Raw genomic sequence first — 22,370 nt, 5'->3', positions numbered from 1 at the left:
GAAATAAGATAAAAACATTAAAAATCATGACTGTGAAGAATAATTAGGGATGTAAAACCATATTCATGCTAAAACACTAAATTAAAAAATGAAGATCTAATACTAAATGTACAATTTTGTCCCAGTTTTAAAACATATACACAAGTATATGTGTCTATTTCTATAGAAAAAAGTCTGGAAGAAAATATGTGGAAATGTTAAACACAATTAACTCTGGACAAATATCAATAAATATTAATAACACATAAGATAATTATCTTCTTTACATGACTTCTTCCCATCTTCTATAAGCTTAGACTAATTTCATAATTAATAAATATATGTGCTCTTCCCTACTAACCCCCAAAATATAAAAAGTATCAAGAGTTCTTGCCATCTATATGAATAACACGCTATTTGTTAAATGCTATTTTGTTATCCAGTTAAAAAAATCTAAAATAAGTGGCTTAGATACTGATTTCTTTTGTTTTAATTTCATTTTGGATAGTATTTTTGTATATGTTGTGTATGAAGGGCAGGGTTAAAGAAAAAGCTTAAAAAATAGGACATCATGGTAGAGTTAGAGAAAGAAAATCTAGGCTGTTAAGACCTGGGACAAAGTTATAGAATTTAGGAAAGGGGTGTGTCTTACTCCATTCAGGCTGCTATGGCAAATTACCATAGCTTGGGTGATTTATAAACAATAGAAATTTATTTCTCATAGTTCTGGAGGCTGGGAAGTGCAAGATCAATGTGCTGGCTAGTAAAGGCCTGCTTTCTGGTTTCCAGATGGCTCTCTTCTTGCTGTGTCTGCACATGGTGGAAGGGGCCAGGGATCTTTCTGGAGTCTCTCTTTCTTATAAGAGCACTGATTTCATTTATGAGGGCTCCACTATCAAGACCCAATCACCTCCCAAAGGCCCCACTTCCTGATACCATCACCTTGGAGATTAGGATTTCAACATCTGAATTTTGGTGAGGACAAATATTCAATCCACAGAAGAGTGGTAATTATTTAGGTACGGAATTAGCAGGCAACAAAAGAGACTTTTTGACTATTTGTATATTCCTTGAGGATTTTCCTTTTCCGGTTTTATGTAGCCTCTCTACAATTGTGTCTTTGGGGACACCTTATAGGCGAGCCTAAGCACATGTCCTGAAGGATGCCACTTCAGGAAACTCCTTTGGATGTGGTTTCCAATGGATGTGTCTTAAACCAAAATCTGCCTTCTCACAAGTTATCATGTAAAACGGTAGATTATATTTCTACAGTGTTTATGTTTATAAAATTCTTTGACAAATCTTACCTCACTATGATCCTGTGAGATGAATGGGGCCCAGATTATCGTATCCATCTTGCAGAATAGAAAAAGAAGATGAGAGGTTAAGTGAATTGCCTTGTCTCCCGAGAGTAGAGCACGGTGAGGATTAGAACATAGACTCCTCCCTCCCAAACCCAGGCTCATTCACCTCAGCTGCACAGGGCTTTTTAAGGGCATATTTTAGGGCAGTGGTCCCCAACCTTTTTGGTACCAGGGACCATTTTCATGGAAGACAATTTTTCCACAGAGCAGGGAAGGGGAAGGACAGTTTCAGGATGATTCAAGCACATTACATTTATTGTGCACTTTATATTATTATTACATTGTAATATACAATGAAATAATTATACAACTCACCATAGGTTGGGGACCCCTGTGGGTATCTTGTAATATAAACAAGAACACAGGGAAAAGAGAAAGTTAAAAAAAAAATAAAGAGGAGGAAAGAATAAATTAAAACTGTAATGCTTGATAACTTTTTATGTTACTTCCTGTCTCTGAGATCATATTAGTTTGAGGCTGAAAAAAAATACAAATACTCAGGTCCCGATCAGTGACTTATGTATAGACATGTAATGTTTGGTTTTTAAAACCGCTTGAGGAAAATATAGATAATGGGAAGAGCTTTGTGTGTAATTATAGCTGTGCTTCCTGCCTAATACTGTTGCAGGTAGAGATCTGGAAAATTTTCCCTTTTACTTCTTATGGAAATACAGGCACTAAGTAGAGAATTGATTTTTAGAAAAGAACATGTACCAATATTGTGAATACACTTTACTCTCAGAGTAAGTATTTTCAGCCCTATCCCTTTCCAAGCAAAATCAGCCCTTCTAGAGGGACTGTTTTTATTAGAGAAAGCACCGCATAACTGGTCAGAATACCTAAGTTCTTGCGTTAGACAAATGAAAAAAATGAGGTAAACTTGCTTGGCCTGAATTTCCTTTCTTGTAAAGTAAGGGGTTTGGATTAGGCTAGAAGTTCTTGACTTTGGGTGCAAGATATACAACAAGGTTTTACAAATGCTGTCTGACCCAATCTCCTGAAATTCTGACTTAATTGGTCTGGGTAATAATCTCTTCAGTTGATTAAACCTGGGTAGGTTTCAGAAGCATTGGGTCAGGTGACTTCCAAGATGTCTCTAGCTCTCAGATTCTATGATATAGTGGTTCTATTTTTCCTTCTGGGAGCAAACCAGAGAGGTGGTGTATTGTTCTACCTCTTCCTTTCCTCCTCTCTTAGTTAAGTTGCTGGCCTGGGTTCAGGGTAGTGATTTTCAAATTTTTGTGGTGAATAGTCAATAGCTGGTTAAAATGCATATTCCTAGGTTCCACCCCATGAAATTCTGATGCAGTAGACCTGGACATTGCTCAGAAATCTCTGTTTTTCAAAAGTATCCGCATGATCCTGGGGCCGTTGGTTGGGACCCATATTTTGAGAAACACTCTCAAAGATATAATTTGTAGCCTCAAGGATGAGATTTCGCCTGGGGAATCTCTGGGATTCTGGTTCACTCTGGAATATAACTTCTGGCTAAACTGAGAAGTGGGTTCAATGATTCTAGGCCCCGAGCCTCATAGCTCTGAGCTTCCCTCTTTATTTGAGCTTCAGTCAGGTTGCTCTAGGATGTTTTCATCAACAGCTGCCAAGAATAGATAATATTAAGGGGACTAGAATCCAAAATAAACAATTTCCACAAACAAATAGACACACAAAAAACTAAAATGGAAAGCAAGGCAAAGGATATGAACAGGCGACTGAGAAGAACAAACCCAATGATGAATAAGCATTTGCTGTATCAGGGACATAAGAATTAATAAAAGGACAATTTATCATTTTTCACCAAACTGGCACACATTAAAAAAGTTTGATAGTATCAAGTGGTTACTAGGGAAACTGGTACCATGATACATTTATGGGGTAATACAAACTGGATGAGCCTGCTTAGAAGGTAATTTGAAGGTGTCTATTAAATATGTTCTTATCTGATCATGCTAAGATGTAATCTTCTCAGTATTAATCTGAGAAATACTGGAACGTAAACAAACAAAATGTATGTTAAAGAATGATTTTCAAATAGAAAAATGAAAACCACCTTTATGTCCCTAAAAGAGCAAGTATCCAAATAAATTGTGGTATAATCTTAGTAAATATTACAAAACAATTAGAAGAAATGAGGCAGATCTATAGCGACTAACTTGGGGGAAATCTCCAAAACTTATTGCTGAGTGAAAAACCAAATTACAGAATGGTGTTCACTATGGGAACTTGTCTCCAAGATGGCACCATTGATTCCTTCCCTCAGTTCGCACATCCCGTTTCCCACATCAAGAGGCTGAGTCCATTACTATCCTTCCCTTGAATCTGGGCTGGTTTTAATGATTTTCTGGACCAGTAGAATGTGGCAGAAGTGATTCTGGGACTCCTGAGCTAGGTCTTAAGGAGTTTCGCAGCTTCCACCTGGGCCTCTTGGAACATGTTATTGCAACTCTTGCTCTGGGTGGGGAGCGGGGGAAGTTGTTTGTTACCTAAGAAGTTCAGTTATTCTAACAATGTCACGTGGACAGAAGGAGATGCCAGCCACCCCTGGCCATCCCAGCCATTGCAATCATCCCAGCCCAAACACGAGGCATGGGAGTGAAGCTGCCACCTTGAACATTATAGTCTCAGCAGATGCCATGCAGAGAAGAGTAAAGGTCCTAGACATACAGTCCCAGTCAATCTGCCTCAGCCATGCCCAGCCTGTGAGCTGCCCCAGCTGAGGCCCCACACATTGTACAGCAGAGGTGAACCGCCCTGCTGTGCCCTGCCCTAATTTTTGACCCACAAAATTGTGAGCATAATAAATGTTGGTTGTTTTACATCAGTAACTTTTTGTATGATTTGTTATGCACCAGTAGATAAATAGAACACTCACAATGATATCATTGTGCATTAGAAAATAAACAAAACAATCCCAGATACTTTGTGTTTGTGTATGTGTATACGTAAGATCCAGAAGGACAAATGCTACAGTGATAACAATATTGACCTCTGAGTCAGGGAGGAAGCCAAGCAGAATTGGACATGGTGGTCTTTGAAAGGAACTTTAACTTCATGTACACTCAGGGTTCATCAGGAAAACAGACACTACGATGATATTGATTCAAGTAGGAAGGGTTTGAATTCAGATAACGAGGTGTTTATAAAAAGGGCAGGAGTAGCAAAGGTAAGGGAAAGCTGACACTAGTGCTCAGGTGTGCCACTAACTTTCAGAAAGAAGAGAAGTTGCAGAAATTGTGGGAAAGAACTTGGGATGGTCTCTTCTGTTTGGAGGCTGCCACAAAGCCTTAGCCGTGGAAGACCACAGTTGTGCCCACACTGCCTGGAAGTGAGGATCTGGGTTCTGTCTCCTTTCTGCTTTCAAACCTTGGCTGAGTGCCTCCTATTGATGAAATTTAACCCACACATTGTGGGGGTTCCTGGGGCACTTTTAGAGCAGGGTGGGAGTCCACAGAAGCAGGGCTCACAGTGACTGTCTCACTTCTTTCTTCCTTCATTTGTAGTATGTTGTGACACATGAAGATTACACGTTCCCAGTGCAGTGGATATATGCATGATTTTATCTAGTTTAACAAAAATAACCTTCCCCGATGGACCAGTGGCTTAAAAGGGATTCCTACAAAGAAATTGCTATTAATAGTGCAAGCATAAGTGATCTATAAGAAAATGGTAGTGTGAACCGTTTTCACATTATTAGATGCAAAACAATGACAATTTAATGTTATATAATAATAAAATGCAAAATATTAAACACACTATTTGAAACACAGATATACACATTACAACATGTTTCTATGGGGTTACTTTTCTAACTACTATACCCATTAAAACCAAGTATCCAAATAAATTCAACAAAGACTCAGACCTTTACATTGCAGTAAACGGAGAAAAAAAATGATGTGAAAACAAAAAGGTGTTTTTGTAGTGTAGGGGCCACAGGGAAATTTCCTCCTTGGCGCTCTAAAGATTTGCTGAAATACCAACGTGCAAAAGGCAGATTAATTGCAGAAAGGGCATACAAATTTATTTAATATGATCAAGGGAGCCTTCTGAATGAAGACACAACCCCTCAAAGCGATGCAGAAGCTTATATACCATCTTGAGAGTACAGAAAGAAGGGGGGCTTGGATCCTGGCAAAACAGTTACGGGAGGGGAGAGAAGAGGAATTCTGCTGAGGAGCAATAAGTGTTTACTAGGGAGAATTCAATGGGCTTGAAGCACATACAACGGTCTGGGACTAAGTCTGTTGGGCCCACAGAGTGGACAATGGTTAGTGTCAAAAGTCTGTCCAGGTTTGTTGGCAGACTTCAGTCTTCCGTCCTGTGATATGGGTTCAGTTAATGAAAACTCAGGGAAGGGACCAGAGGTAATTGTTTTATTCTTTGGTAGGTCGTAGGTCCGGGCTTTAGGCAGATAAGGAAGTTCAGAGAACAACTTTCCCCTGTGCTTTGGCAGAGCCAGAGCCATGAGGGGCTGGGGGATGGGAAGGGAAGGTCAGAAGGAACTTGAGGCTTCTTCAGCTCAGCAGGTCAAAACACTATACTTTGAGGTATCAGTTTCCAAGTCCTAACATGAACAGTAAAAGAAAATATATATAATTGGCCGGGCGCGGTGGCTCACGCCTGTAATCCTAGCCCTCTGGGAGGCCGAGGCGGGTGGATTGCTCGAGGTTAGGAGTTTGAGACCAGCCTCAGCAAGAGCGAGACCCCGTCTCTACTAAAAATAGAAAGAAATTATCTGGCCAACTAAAATATATATATAGAAAAAAAATTAGCCGGGCATGGTGGCGCATGCCTGTAGTCACAGCTACTGGGGAGGCTGAGGCAGGAGGATCGCTTAAGCCCAGGAGTTTGAGGTTGAGGTTGCTGTGAGCTAGGCTGACACCACGGCACTCACTCTAGCCCGGACAACAAAGTGAGACTCTGTCTCAAAAAAAAAAAAGAAAAAAAGAAAATATATATAATTGTTTAAAGTATTTTATCACATCTTTATCTCATTTTAAAATTCTATTGTGTATTTCAAAATGTTCCTAAATATTTATAATTTATGAATAAATTATGAACATGGAGGTAAATGTTCCATCATATGAATATCACAAAATATTATTATAATAATATCATGGGGTAATCAAAAATGTTTTTGTGCCATTATAAAGGAAGTAAAATATATAATTATTGAAACACATTTTAATTTTACCTTTATTTAAAAAATGGATTTATTTCACAATATCCATTTTTGGGTATGTTTTAAAATGTAAATAAATATTAGTACATATACATATTTATAATCTATAAAAGGTGTCTATATATTGGAGATGAGTGCTTATATATTAATATTTCTGCAGATAGGGTACAAAATCAATGTGTTTGAAGATCTACTCTAGTCCATAAAAATACCTGGCTGTGTCTAGAATTGAATAGAGTGGTTCTGTGATGTTGTTTAGACTTATAATGCAAGCAGGGTCTTCCAGAAGCCATTACGCATGAGTGGGTGTGTGTGTGTGTGTGTGTGTGTGTGTGTGTGTGTGTGTGTGTGCGCGCGCGCGCCCTACAAAGTGTATAAAAACACAAAGAGATCACACAAATTCAATTTAGTTATTTGGTTAGCAAATCCAATTTTCTGATTAACTATACTCTACTCATTGTGGGGGGAATAGAGAAGTAAGGCACTGGATTCCTGCCCCAAAGAAGCTTATGACATTATTGTCATTGGAGAGAAAGACATAAATAAGCACAGGTGTGGTGTAAAGATACAGTTTATGTGTAGTCTAGAGAAGGTAAATATATCGAAGGCTATGGGTTGTGAACTGGACTTGGAACCTCAGGCTAGTTACATACTGCTGTGTGTTGTTGCTTTTCTAATTTGTAAAACTGAGATATTAATAATCCTACATACTTTAAAGATTACTGTGAAGTTAAAATAATTAAAAGTTGAGAACTTAATATAATGTATACAAAGAACAGAAATTATATTTTAGCTTAGAAATCTGTATTCTTTCAAAAGCTTTAGTTTGAGTTTTTCTTTTTTTCTTGCAAATGGAAATGATGGCTGGATCCCTGTTTTAAATCCAGGCTTACTCTATGGGAATTTTTGCAGAGCCTTTAATTTTAAGTTATCAATATATAAGATGGGGTAGCAGTGGGGGAAGTCTTCTGCCCATGAGCCAAGTATGCTTTAGGTTTCTTTGGGGACTGTTATTTCTTTTACTTTTTTAAAGATTAAGGAAAAACTCCCCTAACACTGCATGTTAAATAATTGGTAATGATTTCAGGCTAGGTGTGGTAGCTCACATCTGTAATCCTAGCACTTTGGGAAGCCAAGATGTAAAGATCACTTGAAACCAGGAGTTCCAGACCAGCCTGAGCAACATAGTGAGACCTTGTCTTTACTAAAAATTTAAAAAAATTAGCCGGTTGTGTGGAACACGCCTGTAGTTCCAGCTACTCAGGAGGATGAGGCAGTAGGATTGCTTGAGCCCAGGAGTTTGAAGCTGCAGTGAGCTATGATCGTGCCACTGTACTCTAGCCTGGGCAACAAAGTGAGGACCTGTTTCCAAAGAAAAGTAAAAATAAAAATAAAATAAATAAATAAATAAAGATTTCAAAAGGAAAATGTTAAATAAGCAGGGATTTACTGACCTCTGATGGCCAGACTTAAAACTGCTACTTTTACCGTGCTGCATATAATGACAATGTAAAACTGCAGAAACTGCCAAGTTTACGTTGGTTGTAAGGCAGTGACAGGACTAGAAGAGGGAGACCACAAGATATCAACTAGCCAATCTCTCTTTTCTCAAGCAGAATTTTACTTACTAATAGTTCCACCTAATCTGAGGCTTTGTTGAATCGATGGTAATGTATTTGAAACTCCTCAGTGTATAAATCAGAGGAATGGAAAAGTGTGTGTCATTTTAATCCACACCCTAGGAGTGATTGGTTAACATTTGATGTATCCTAATCCGAAATCCAAACTCCATAATTAGCATTTGAAAGAATTCAGGAATCCACACTAGAAATGGCTGACTACCGCATTTGAAATATTGCTATTTAAATCTGCAATAGAGTTTGTTAATTAGCATAAGTGATATTTAAAACAATATTTCTTTGGAGGATTGATGGTGTCTGAAATATATAGTTGGCTAGACATATTGTATAGGCATCTTAAGTCTTGTGTGAATGGGGTATAACCATTTGGCAAACAATGTTTATACATGGAGCAGAATGAAATCTAAGTCTTGCTTTCGTCATAGTGTACCTGGTAGCAAGGTGATGAGGGAGGAGAATCTATAGCTCTCACCTACTTCTAATTTTTTGTGGCATTGAGAGTCACCAAAGAGAAACTATTATGAAATGATCACGTCGGCTTAGATCAATTTGTGACAAGCCACCCATCATATTCCTAATACTTTACAGAAGAAATGGTTACAAAGCTGATTTGTAACATTTACCTATGTTTTGTACCATAATTTGTCAGGATAGTCCTCGTAATTATTACCCCAAATCACATCTGTTATCATTTATATATGGTTCCATTGAATATAGATACGAAGAGAAATGAACTATCCTCAGCCAGTATTATATTTTTCTGGTAAAGTTAGCTTACAAAATATATCCATGGTCAATGACACTTGATTTAGTCAGTAGTTAAGAAGATGGCATTGTCCTCTGCATGGCTAAATATAACTGGGAAGTTGTTTAGGTGTCAGAGTGGACATTTTTGGTAATATTTTCTGCACAAGAAGCTTGTACTATGCTAGTGCCACCCAATTGTGCACCTGTAGGTGCTTTAGTTTCATCTTGCCCATATTTTTGGTTTGATTGTTTTTAAATTTTCTTCTAACCTATATATTCATCTTCTATTCCTTTTTTTTCTTATAATTTATCTGATGAAGCACTCGAGCCATTTTATCTGTAGAGTTTCCTACACACTAAATTTTGCTGATTTCATAGTCAATTTTAGTTGAGAGCACCATAGAGTATAATTTTCAATCAATCAATTATACAGTAACTTCTAACTACTCCCAATTGTTCAATCAGGCACATCCAATATAACAGAATCTTGATGGAAACTGCAATCGTATAGGAATATTTGGCCAGATCTAATGCCCTCTTTTTTCTAGAGGTCTTAGAATTCATTTCCACCTATGGTTTCTGCAAAGTTATATATTAGCACAATATTGCAATTGGTTTGGTCTTATCCTCTGGGATCAGACTCTATACTTCTCCGCTTCAGGCATGATATGGACACTGACCTTATTTATAAGGCTGAGGGCAATAGCGTGCTAGCTAGTAAATCAGCTCTCTGAGAAACCTGATTTGAAAGCATTGGCCAGTTCCGTGGTTTAAGTACCCTCACCATGGCCATTTTCAACCCACCAAGCTGAAGTCTCTTAACATGGAGTTGGGAGGAGATACGCACAATTGCCTCACAGGAGCTGGTAGGAGCGCCTCTAGCACACCATTGCCAGGGGTAATAAGAGGGCGAAAGGAGAGAGGCATGAAAACAGACACCCTCTTGATAATTAATTTGCTACTAAGTCACATGCAGTCCTTACAATGTCTTCGAGCAACTGCTGCAAAGAAAAGAGAGACCACTTCTTTTGCTATGGAAGGTAGTCTGGTCCCAATAATTCCCACGTCCTGCTATTCCCACTCTCTCCTTGTGTGTGGGCTGGGCCTACTGACTCACTTATAATAAATCATATACAGAAAAAGTAATGGAATGTCATGTTGAGATTAGGTTAAGCAGAGATATGACTGCCATCTTGGGCATCCTCTCTTGCTCTTTTGCTGGCTTACTCTGAGGGAAGCCAACTGCCACGTTGTGAGATCCCTTTGCGAGAGACCCATGTGGCAAGAAGCTGATATATGGCCAACAGCCAGCATGGATCCTGCAAGTTGCCATGTGAATGAGTTTGGAAGTGGATCCTTTACCAGTTGAAACTTGAGATGACTACAGTCCCAGCTACAACCTGATCACCATCTTGGGAGAGACCCTGAGTCAGAAGCAGTCTGGGCCCAGATTCCTGACCCTCAGAAATTGTGAGATAATAAATGTTTATTGTTTTAAGCCACTAAGTTTTGGGGGAATTTGTTATGTAACAATAAATAACTAATGCAACTGCTGAAAGAGACCTAGTAAATTTGGGGAGTTCAGAGTTCATTCATCTAAATCCATCCAGTGACCCTACTCCAGTTCTTAAGCTTCAGTCTTTCTGATTAGTCTCTTATATTTCACATAAAGAGCCTGATGAGCCTCCAAATTAAGCTAAAGTTGAAATTCTGTACTCTTCAGGGTCATATTCTGATTGATTTTTAGGTACATGAGCCCTATGGTTTAAGGATAGAAGAGGTATATTTAGACCAGTCAAAGGAAATCCCTGGTTTTCTGACCATGTTTTAAAATAAAAATTAAAAGCCTTAGCTTGTCATTTCTTTCTACGCTCTTTAGAACAGTTGTATTACTCATTCCCACTTTAACTGCCAGGCAATCTGGTAAAGCCACACTGGCCATAGGCACAGCAACCTCAGAAATCACAGGTGATATCATTTAAGCAACCATTTTTGTAACTACATGAACTACAGATGTTGCATTTTTCACAGTATCCAGACAATACCTGTCTTCAAATACAAGCAGATCAGACAATTAATTTCACATTTCTATCCTTAAGAGTCTACTCTTTGCAACTGTTTCTGGTAAGCCCTCAGTGTTTAGTGCAGGAAACAGGAATCACTCTCGCTATTTACAGCAGAAAGAAATTAAGACCAGGAATAAGGTGCTTAAAAATCCTTGGAAGGCCTGAGAGAATGGAAGCCAGAAGGCACCCCTGGGACTACTGAGTTCAAGACCAGTGTGAGCTTAACTGATTGCTTAACTTATTCATTCCAATATGTAAAACACATTGATTGAGTACCTGTTAAGAGCCAGGTACTATTCTAGAGAGGTGTATTAGTGAATACACCTGGAAAGGCCTGTAATCTCATGTAAATTATTTTATAAATGGGGCTATAACTTCTTTGTAAATTGATGTGAAATTAAAGAACAGAGGTTTGGGGGTTTCGTGACATTGGGTAGTTGGGAAGGTCTCTTATGAGAGGGTAACATTTGATCTAATTCTGATCAAGAAGAAATAGCCAGCCATGCTAAGATTTACTGGAAGGGCATTCCAGGCAAACGGAGCATTTAGTGCAAAAGCTATTAATATAAAGTAGGAATGAGCTTGCCGTATTCCAGAACAGAAAGGAAGTGAAAATGCCTCTCAGTAAGCAAGGGTCTGGGGAAATGACAGTAGGGAAAGTCAAGAGTTTGGCAAAGGCCACGACATACTGGACTTGGAAGGCCATTTCAAAGTGGTTGGGTTTTCTTCTTAGTGGGCACATTGGGGGGTTTTAATGAGGGGAATGACATGATCTGATTAACCTTTTATGGAAATCATTCTGGCTCACTCAAACCCACGTTATTTTTAAAGTACCTACATTTATACTTGTTCTAGTTGGTTAAAGAATAAGTTACCTTAGCCACTATGGTTTAAATAGTGATATGTAAGTATGTTATTTTCTTTTATGAGGACAATTCTGACAGCTTCTTGTTTTAACACATATGTGTACCACAGTTTTGCTTACAGCATTTCTGAAATTGTGTTTGCTTTGTACAAATGTTTTATAACGGCTCTTGGGGAAAAAAAAACACTCTCTTTTGCTGACACATGGTGTTGGAATTTAGGACTGAAGACTATGGTGGTTAATTGCCTAAGATTTCTGACAAATGCTTAAGAAAGATTTCAGTGAAACTGTAAGGATTTGGGATTTCTATTTAGCATCTGTTGTTTAAATTTAGAGAAAGCTGAGAAAACCCTCAAGGTGACTTTATGATAAACCTTACCAAATGACTTCAGAACTTGTGATAATTTATCATCAATAAACATAACTTATTAGTTACATTTAACTTTAATTGCATGTAACTTATTAGTTACATTTGAAAGTCAGTTTCTCAATTATTGGTTTCCCTTCCAATTACACATATGTGCATACGATTTTAACCAATTTGACTCACTTCTTCAATATCAATATTTTCAGTTTTTCCAATGTCTTATCACAATGTAATTTATATACTTGACAAATATTTTTGAGTATGTGTTGCTGTATTCTGGGCACTTTGCTGAAAACAAGACAAGGTCCCTCAGGAAGCTTACAGTCTAATGGGAAGAATAGACCTTAAGTAGTTACTCAAGTCATTAATTAACTATAATTTATGATAGGTTATTTGAAGGCAAATGATAGGGTACTGTCGAGCAGTGCATTGAGGAACCTGACCTGGTCCCAGGGCTTCTCCAAGGAAGAGACATTCACCCTCCTACTTGAATGAGACTCCCTGGCCTTGTGAACGGGTGTGGAGAGTGATCCAAGCAGAGGGCACCTGATGTGTGAGAAGTCGAAGGCAGCAAAAGTATGAAGCTTTTGAAAGACTGAATGAAGACTGGGTATTGGTGCAAGGCAGTGTGAATTTTTTGATGTCCTTTAGGAGCAGAAAGACTATTTGTGGCATTTATTTTAAAATTGGTATACAGTTTGTTAAATTTAACATTAAACCATTCAGTTTTTCTGATAACTTTTAAGGTCAACTTAAAAATCTTATGATACTTACAAATCTAGTAAATTTAAACTATTATTTTAGAGAAACTTTTAAGTAATTTAAATAAATACCCCCAAATCATTGATCTACAGTTATGAATTTTATTTATTTCACGTGGTTCTGTAAGTAACATAAGTGCTTATCTCAACAATGAAAACCTGCTGAACTATTTAACTATTTCCTGACAGGTTAAACTTACAGGTAAGGTGAATCTCAAATTCTCCTTAAATTTTCAAAACTGTGTAAAACTTAGCTTAATTTTCAGCCATCATTCAACTAAAAATATAGGTCTAAAATCAATTATTCAACCATATATTTTATACAGAAATAAGAGTTTGCCCATTTTCTTCCTTGCCCTGTGCTTGAGGAAGTGGTGCTGGGAGGACACTGTGGAGTGAGGGGACAAGTTGTCAGGGAGCTGGGACAGAGGGAAGAGACTGGGGCTACCTCAGGGCAGCTCCACGGCCAGGTCACCTCATTCCTTTGTGGCAGGTGGAATTTTTCAGGGGGCTGGAGTCCTACATGGGGAGGCAGGAAAAACAGAAAGGAAAAAAAGTAGTATTTTTAAGAGCCAAGCACTATAGATAGATTTTATGATTTAATCCATGCAATCACCTTGTGAATTATATACTAATGTTGTCCCCATTTTCCAGATAAGACTTCTGAGGCAGATGCAATTCAAGTAAATCATCCAAGGTCACTTAACAGCAAGTGTAGTATCCAGGCTTAAAACTCAAGCACTGTGATTCTAGGGCCCTCACTTTCTGTCATGCCTTTACGTGTAACCACGTATTTGTGAGAGCTGGAGAAACTAAGGTGTGATGCTCTTTAGGTGCAGTCAGTTTGCTCTAACAGAGTTCACAGGGTTGGACATCCCCAGTGTCACACTGCAGCCCTGGGGCAGGAGTCAACAGTATTCCCAGAAAACTGCACACATGTGTTCACAGTAACCACCACCCAGAGTATTATAATATCCTGTGGCCAGTTAATCGTTTTTAAAGACATGTTCTTCAGGGAATAAGTGATATACCAAGGCATGCTTTAGTACAACAACAAAAAACATGTTTAGCATCTGTGATTTTTTTTTTTTTTACTCTGAAGTTAGAGAAACAATCACAACTTCCCTATCCTCAAATTTTTCCAAGTGGCAAGATATCTGTGGATTAAGATATAGATAGGCAGAGAATTGAGTGACCTTTTAAATTAATACAATAAGATGTAGGAGAAAAATAAAATGAGGCAACTATTCTATTTTTGTAAGTGCCAAAGCAAAAATATACCCAATAAAACTAATTTATGTATTCTCTTTCTTCTGAAGAATTAAAAATGGCTTCATAATTAGCTTACTCATCACATATTCCTTGAAAATAAACTTCTCTATTCATTTGCTTTTTCAGTCAGTAAATACTTTTCAGTGCCTGTGATCTGTATGTTGAGAATCATGGTGCCAGGTGCTGTCAGCATAAAAATGAAAAGATGCCATCATGGGCTACTGGCTTAGAGTACTCTCCAAAGAAAAAAGAGGTGAAAAGGCAGGTAAAATACGCTAGGAACAATGTTACTGATTGGCACTGGGTATTACTGAATCACTGAAGCTCATCTCTAGGGGTGGGAATAAGATCACCTAAGGAGTAAGAAAAATGGTTCTTGAGTATAGAACTGCTTTTCTGAATGCTACAGCATGCACAGTGTTAAGTTACCCAAGCAAAGGAGAGGTACGGGGTAGGATGATGCATCTGTCCACGCACAATCCGTGGGGACAGCTGGAACAAAGGGGCGGGGAGAAACATGTCGGTGTGTGGGTGAACCCTGAGCAATGGAGAGTCACGGGGACTCAGGCTGGGAAGAATCCAGCCGGAACTGCAGCCAGGGGCCGGCTGCCGGGAAGTGGTGTAGTGTCTAAAACGCTGGACCCTGCAGACTGGAGCCAGAGGGAAGCAATGTTTTCACTGCTTTGGGGAGGTGTACAGAGTTTTCCACAAAGTTAAATTTATTCAATGGAAGAAATGAGTCATTTTTCTGAGATTATAGAATTGTGTATTTTAAAAATTGTTGTTCCTTAGCAAAATGTAAACTTGGCATCTTTCTATAAGTTTCTAATATTTTAAAAAAATTATCCTGGTCTGTAAAATAAAAAGTCTGTGAGCTACTGCTGGAGACAAGGGAGCTGTTGAAAGGATCTAGCCATGGGATGTCATTGCTGGATTTATACTTTAAACAGATAGCTTCTTCAGCTGTGTGGAGAGTGACTCTGAGGGAGGCAAGACCAGGGGCAGGAAGACCGTTGATGAGATGAATGCTCTAATCTGGGGGAGAGATGATGATGGTCTGTCATAGGGCTGGGACAGTAGGGATGGTGGGGAGTGGGCCACAGGTTTATGAATACATTTAAAATATAAAATCAGCAGGACTTGGTGATTGGATATAAGAGCAAGGGAGAGGGCTGAACATCACCGTTCCCTTCCATACCACAGCACAGTGGTAGAGTGGGACTCCTCATGTTCATCAGTGGCCGAGGCTACTTGGGGCAAAAATAGTTATTTGTTCCCATCTGTCTCTTCCCAGTACAATTGGCCAAAAGATGGAGGAAGACATCAGAATTATCTTCATGTAAGACCAGTTGAATTTCACGGTCAAACCACTTTGGAGAAAACCTCCACAGGTACCAGCTTTAAGTTGGGAGTGAAAAGAAGTTCTTTGGTAGTGAGAGGGGCCTGGTAAAAAACACAGTGGCGTGCAGTGGGGACTGAAGGGTCAGGCTCATAGGAAGGACATGATAAAAGCTCAGCAATGGAGCAGGACAGATGAGATTCATGTGCACAATGCTTGACCTGGTTCTTTACAAAATCAGTACAAGAGCTCACACCTTATCCCTTCTCCTCACTTCTTTTTCAGCATCCTCACCTCCTTAACTCCTACAGGGAATTGAAAGTAGTGGTCAGCTCTGGCCAAGGGCATAGCTCAGATGGGTCTTGGTTGCAAGGGCAACCATAAACCTTTTTCTACCTTAGAGAAAACTGGTTTAACTGTGTGTTTGATTGGAACAACTTGTGAAACCACATTGTTTTTAACTACTGAGGCACAAACCATGCCCTAAAGGGCAGTTGAGTGCTCTCTGGAAAAAGATATTTCCTGCATATACACACGTTGAGTTAGTCAAAGAACTAGAAATCAAATTGCAGCTCTTCTGACCACAGATTATGCTCAGCAGAAAGTAATATTACAAGCTAAAACATGGAAGCCTTCTGATTAGCAACTGGTAAAGTACACAACAGAGTTCTCAGAGGACTGTTGGGAAAAGACTTGTTGAATGATAATAAAACAATAAGAAGCCATGTCCCTTGAGTTTTGATTCTGCTTGACCCCGGGAGAAAAGTATGCTTGAAATGTGGAAAATAGTCAGAAATGGAATTGAAGTTTGGAAGGCTGCATCCCATGGTATTACAGCAGGAAATTAACTTTGATAGGAATTACAGCATGGAAATAAAGAGGCAGAGTTGTGTTATCCTCCCTGAGAAGACTCCATTTTATTACCTTCAAGTGTTCATGTTTCTATGAGATAGCGGGAGATAAGTGACTTTTGGTTACATTTACTTTCAGAAAGTAAATAGTGGCTTTAAAGGAAATTAGTTAATGAAAGTTCATGAAACAACAAATTCATCAGAGATATATTGAGCACCCACACTCTGTGAGAGATTCTGTGCTCTGTGAGAGTGGACATATTTTTGTTGCCTATGCAGCATCAAGTCTTTTTCTTCCACCTTCTAATAGTATCCAGACTTCTCTTTGGGAAACCACTGTCCCCTCTACTGTGTAGTAGCCCTGTAGTCTTCATGGAATTGGTCCTACCTCTGGCTGCTTACCTCTATCTGCCAGGGTAATCCCGTCTTCCATGTCACAAAGACTGGTTGAGGGAACCCAGGTCTAGGCCAATGGCTGCATCTTATTACCCTGATCACGTGGGTGGCTCAATCTGTGTGAAGCTCCAGGGCTCTTCCTGGATGTGAACAAGGAAGGATGCAGTTCTGGTTGCTGCTGGCAGCTGGCTTGCGATCATGAGATCAGCCAGCCTGAAGACTAAGCCATATGAGGAGGACAGGAGAGCCAAGAAACCTGCAGAAAAATGGCACCACAGTCCTGATCAAATCAGGTCCATGGCCTTCCTTCCCTATGAACTTCCCAGGTACATGATCCAGTAAGTCCCCTTTATTGTTTGCCAATTTGTTTGTTTTGGGGGTGGTTAGTGGTTTGGTTGCTTGTTTGCTGATATAGGGGCATGAAAGGAAGGATAAAGCTTGGTTCTATGCCTTTACATTTACACACAAAATATTAACCTTGGTTCTCTATCCTTAAGCATAATTGTGTAATGACTGGGTTTCTTCCTTCACCCCTTTCTGGCTTTTTGGCGGGCAATATTAACAAGAGGAATAATATATATATATATATTTAATTTGTAGATATTTCATTCTGAAAAATCTGACATTCTCCCCCAGGGTTTATTGAGAGGAAAACAAAATGGCACCCAGTGACCGAGAGAGCAAGGAGAAAGACCTTGGGACGGTGGGCAGGACATGGAGGGAGGATGGCCGGAACGTCCCCTGGTTCCTTCCCGAAGCACAGTCCTGTTGCAAGGCTTCCACTGGATGTCAAGGCATCATTTTCTGTCCATGTAGTAAGAGGTTGGTGCTTGAGTTTAAGACTTGTCCATCAGTGTGATTCAGACTAGTATAAAGATATCTGAGTGAGTGATGGAGTGGCTCTGCCAGGGGCTTTGTGCATAAATGACTGAGGGTCTCCCGGGGAGATCTCATTCCCTGGGAAGTCCAGGAGACAAGCTTAATATAGTCAACAAAACCTTAATTTTTAGAGTGGAGAAAGAATCAGAGCACAGCCCCATGTGGACTCACATCTGGTTCCAGAGATGGGAAGGAGAGGGCTGTGGGTAAGAAATGAAATAAGCTAAAAAAGAAGGAAGAAAGAAAGAAAGAGAGGGAAAGAGAAAGGAAGAAAAGAAGAAGAATGTGGTGAGGCACGAGTGACCTTTGGGTGCTGGCAGCTGCCGCTGTCCACAGGCTGCTTTGCCTGGTGTGGGTGTGTCTGTAGCCTAATCGAGTAACGCTCGCCACGGGAATGCTGACACTCCCGTTAAAAAAAAAAACAACCCAAATAGCCCCGAAATCCATAATGATAGCATAAAAGGAAATAAAATAGCAGCAGAATATATAGCAAGAAACAATCACCTAGAAGGAAAGGTTGTAATTTCATATGAAATTATGTGTTCTTTGAACATTTACCAGGTATCAAAACTGCTCTCACCAGAAAAATGGAAGAAAAAAACTTTTATTGCCCTCTAGTGCAAAATGATTGCAATTTAACATTTGTGTACAAGAATACCAGTTGTCAGTTCTCTTTTTTCAAAAGAAATTCTGGTGCCAAGGGAAAATATATCCAAGAGGAAATTACCTTGATGCGATGGTAGCTTCCAAGTATACGCCAGGCAAGCTGCCCCAGAGGTCACAGGACAGAAGGGCTCACAGACTAAATTAAGATGCTCAAATGACATGGTTTACTGGCTCAATCTAGAACATTCATCAAGTCACAAGGGAAAAGAGATACGCGGCAATGGTCAGTTAGGACAGGGTGGAAAGACCACACTACTCAATCCTGTGTTGTACAATTGTTCATAGGTCCTCTTTTTTTTCTTTCCCTATCACTCTCCCCTTCCCTTTCCTTCTCCTCTCCTCCCACCTGCCTTCACATCAGTTGTTTCTTAGTGATGGTGTTATGAGGACCAGAGCTTGAACAAGGAACTTAGCGAGCTGAAAATGTTTGGAGTCAGTGCATGTTTGTTCCATTGGGGAAACACAGGGGCGAGGGCATCTGGGCACAACTGTAGCTCACCGATTAGTTTGCTGAGTAGCTGTGAGCTTTATCTTTGGGCAGAGCACATGCAAGTCCAGACTGGGAGGGACCCCAGGGACTGGCCAGTTTAGAGATGACAAAACTGTCAGTCTGGAGGTGGTTTGATTTGTTCCTTCCCTCTTTTTCTCTTTATAAGTAAATACAGTAGAGCATTCCATCTTTAAAAAAAACCATATATTCCATTCATAGTATCTTGAACATGTCTTGCTGATTGTCAACAGTCTATACTTAACACATCTTGTGAATCCTGCTCATGTCTCAGATAGCTACTTGCTATCTTTATTCAGCGTATCTTGTGAGTTTTATCCAACCCACTTGCTTTTCTTGTTTGCTACAGTAGAACTGAATATTCTCAACTGAGAGTACACACATGTTACAGAATATAAGCTTTCCCTGCCTCACACAGAGAGCAATCACCATTTTACCATCACCTACAATTCAGTGAGAGGACTGGGCAAAACAAACTAAAGACATGCAGCATCTTAGAAATTAAGAATAACTATCGCTACACTGCTGCTGTCATCTTTTACTGAGTGTCCATTCTCAGCAAAATGTTTGACAGCGTTATCTTACCCAGTCCTCATAACGAACCCACTAGGTATTATTCTGTCAGGTCTATGGGAGAGACAGCTGAGTCTCAGAGAAGGAAGGTGACCTGTCAAGGTCAAGTGTTATGGGGAGAGCACAGCAGGGAAAGGAGCCCCAAACCCCCTGGCCCCCAAATCCCTCTTCTGGTCACTAGACCAGGGGCTTCCATTCCCAGAGCCCCCTCAGGGCCTCCAGGGCTCTAATCCTCCGTGCCTCTGCCCCAGCCTGGTCCCTACATCTGTGAGTGATGTACGTCTCTCAGCTCCTACAGGAACCTCTAGGAGGACTTAGTCCTCATATGCTCATTTAAACAATGATGTGGCATTAAAATCCAGGCCACATATGAAGCAAATTAATGAGGATTACTCATTTAAAGATAAATCAGAGATCCACATGGTACATTCAACTGGACAGTAGATATTAATGGGGTGTGAACACGATGTGTGAGAAGGAGCGGCCAAATTGTTTAGTCAGACAGAAGTATGTGTGGCTGGAGAGAGGCGGCACGACATTCATGGGGGACAGCACTCATACAACGAAGATGCTGGAATGGACACCCGTTTTTGAGTGTTATTATGAAACAGATTCTGTGCATATATTAACTCTGAAAGACAGATACTACAGAGAGGAAAATGAGGCTCATGCTGGTTAGGAATGTGCTCCATGTCACTCAGCTAACAAGGTGTGGGGCTGGGTTTTAATCCCACACCAACCTGCACACTAGGGTGCACGTGGAAGAGAGAATGTGGTGGCTGGAAGGGAAATTAGAGATCTGAAGGACCTTTCTTTTTCTTTTTCTTTTTTTTTTTTTTACAGAGGAGCAAATGGAAGCTTTTGAAAATGAAAAATATGAAATCAGAATTATGTCTCCAATAAAGAAGAAAAGTACCTTTGGATAAATGAAAAGGAAGCAAGCTTTGTTTATCCAAGTTTAGCCCTGAAATGTTTAAAATGCCTTGGGGGGGAGGTTAAAAAAACATCATCAGCTGGATTTGTCAAGCTCAAGACCGAAATCTCAAGTCAGATTGCTATTTTCTTAATATTCTGTGTTTTCTCACCCATGGTGTAAAGAGATGAGAACTCTCAGATTTATTGGGCATATATTCTAATGTATTTAAAAGTACAAATCTTAATTTCTCTGCATCTATGAATATCACATTTTGTAAAACATAGTTTTAATAATTATAAAATGCCATAGAACATGACCAGAAGGTAGTAATATTTTATCAGTTACATCTACTGTAAATCATTTCAGATATCTTAACTACTAAAATTGAATTTACTGGAATTCCTTTCTTTTTTTTTTTCCTTTCCTGCCTTGAATTATGTTCACGGCCCCATGCTGGCTATAATATCTTGGTTTAACTTGTGATGGTTGCAGTAGTTGTTGATTGATATCTCCATACTGCAGCTGTTTTTGACAAGCCTAAAGGAGATAAAAACCTATCTGATAGTTTCTAAATCTAAATACATTATGAAGTTGGATTCATCCACAGGTTACAAAGTGAGTTAGTAGCAAAATGGGATTAAAACCGAGGCAAGGATGTGTAGGAGAGCTGTCATGAATTTGTCTCCATAAAAACTTGGTTCTGCATCTAATTTCTGTCAAAGAGAATGACCTAATATAGTACTCTAAAGCAAAAATAATCATTTTAGGCAGCTGCCTTTAATTGGCTTATGTAACTGGTCAGTATATTTAGTTACCTGGGAGTACATTTATCCGTTAAATGAGGTTAAAAAGCTCATCAGGAAGTTTCATTATTTAAAATTTGCCATTTCAAGCATGTATTATTGAGTTTTAATGGCTATGGTGGGAAATTGTTAACAACTACGTTTGAAATTTTCAAGCTTAAAGGAATAATTCCCGAGCTTTGATTGTTTGGAGATGAGGTCTCCGTATGTTACCCAGGCTAGAGTGCAGCGGCCGTTCACAGGTGCAATCACAGTGCACTGCAGCCGCGAATTCCTGGCTTCAAGCAATCCTCCCGCCTCGGCCTTCAAACTCCTGATGAGCAACGATCAAAGGAGTGCCGTGAGGAAGGATGCTCTGCTCTTGCATCTTGTTGGGATATTAAACAGCCATGGGATGGTCACTGTTGAATTTATACCCACTAGCAAGCCTCTTCCTTTCCATCTTAAATAAAACATATTTTCCCACTCTGGCTTTAGTGAGTGACAGTGGCAGTGGCAGAAACCAGGAGAGATGCCTTCTGTTCTCTTGGTCTTGGTCACCTGCTGAGTGGTATTCCCCCCCTGAACGGTGCTTTACCATGGGGTGGGTTTGTGACAGTGGACGTTTGTGGAACAGTGGCCATTGCTTTCTAATCCCCACTCAAGGGTCTTTCCTCCTGGATGGTGCCTTGCTTCCTAACTCTCTCAGTACCCCCCAGGGTTTCCTGCCACAGTTCTCATTGCTCTGTGCTGCTGTCCTCTCTCACAGAATAGCATCTTTCAGTTAGAATAAAAGAATTCTGGTTCCAGGCTTTTCTGATTTCTCAGGTTTCTCCTGGACTCACCAGTCTTTCCATGCACTCTGGCTTCGACTGACTCCTGCAGAGGGAAGGATGAACACTGGTCAGGCGAGCAGGAGGAAGTGGTGGAGCTTCAGCTCTATTTGAGGTATCTAAAGCCAGACACATTGCATCATCAGTCTTAAATGCCCACCACATATAGATGGGACCTCAATATTTACATCAGGTTGAATCAAACCAAGCCTAGTCCAGTCGAGGCTCAGTCTCCATCTAAAGTAAAGATTCTACTTTCATATCCTTCTTCCCATCCCGAATCTCAGTTCTATATCTCCTGAAACCAGTTGTTCAAGTGGCTTGGGGAGTTTTTTCAAGATGATCTCCATAGGGAAAATGATAAAACTTTATTAAGAGATATAA

At 39.7% G+C, this 22,370-nt stretch overlaps 2 long non-coding RNA genes across 4 annotated transcripts in view; both read left to right on the top strand.

The window, feature by feature from the left end:
• LOC123639570 overlaps window positions 1–17,645 on the top strand; it is a 93,579-nt gene extending 75,934 nt beyond the window's left edge. Inside the window, exons 3-4 of one of the 2 annotated variants that reach the window (XR_006735763.1) lie at window positions 15,538–15,634; window positions 16,956–17,060. This is a non-coding gene — a long non-coding RNA (uncharacterized LOC123639570). Of the gene's footprint in view, window positions 1–15,537; window positions 15,635–16,955; window positions 17,061–17,465 lie in introns of those variants that run through there. The other variant, XR_006735764.1, reaches the window with a different exon arrangement.
• A 3,908-nt stretch (window positions 17,646–21,553) lies between these two features.
• LOC123639568 overlaps window positions 21,554–22,370 on the top strand; it is a 105,624-nt gene continuing 104,807 nt past the window's right edge. For both annotated transcript variants that reach the window (XR_006735760.1, XR_006735759.1), the window contains exon 1: window positions 21,554–22,101. This is a non-coding gene — a long non-coding RNA (uncharacterized LOC123639568). The remainder of the gene's footprint in view (window positions 22,102–22,370) is intronic.

The sequence above is a fragment of the Lemur catta genome, chromosome 6 (genome assembly GCF_020740605.2).
Source record: "Lemur catta isolate mLemCat1 chromosome 6, mLemCat1.pri, whole genome shotgun sequence".
Classification (NCBI taxonomy): domain Eukaryota; kingdom Metazoa; phylum Chordata; class Mammalia; order Primates; family Lemuridae; genus Lemur; species Lemur catta.
Note: the sequence above shows the minus strand (reverse complement) of the source record. Positions and strands in the feature narration are given on the sequence as shown.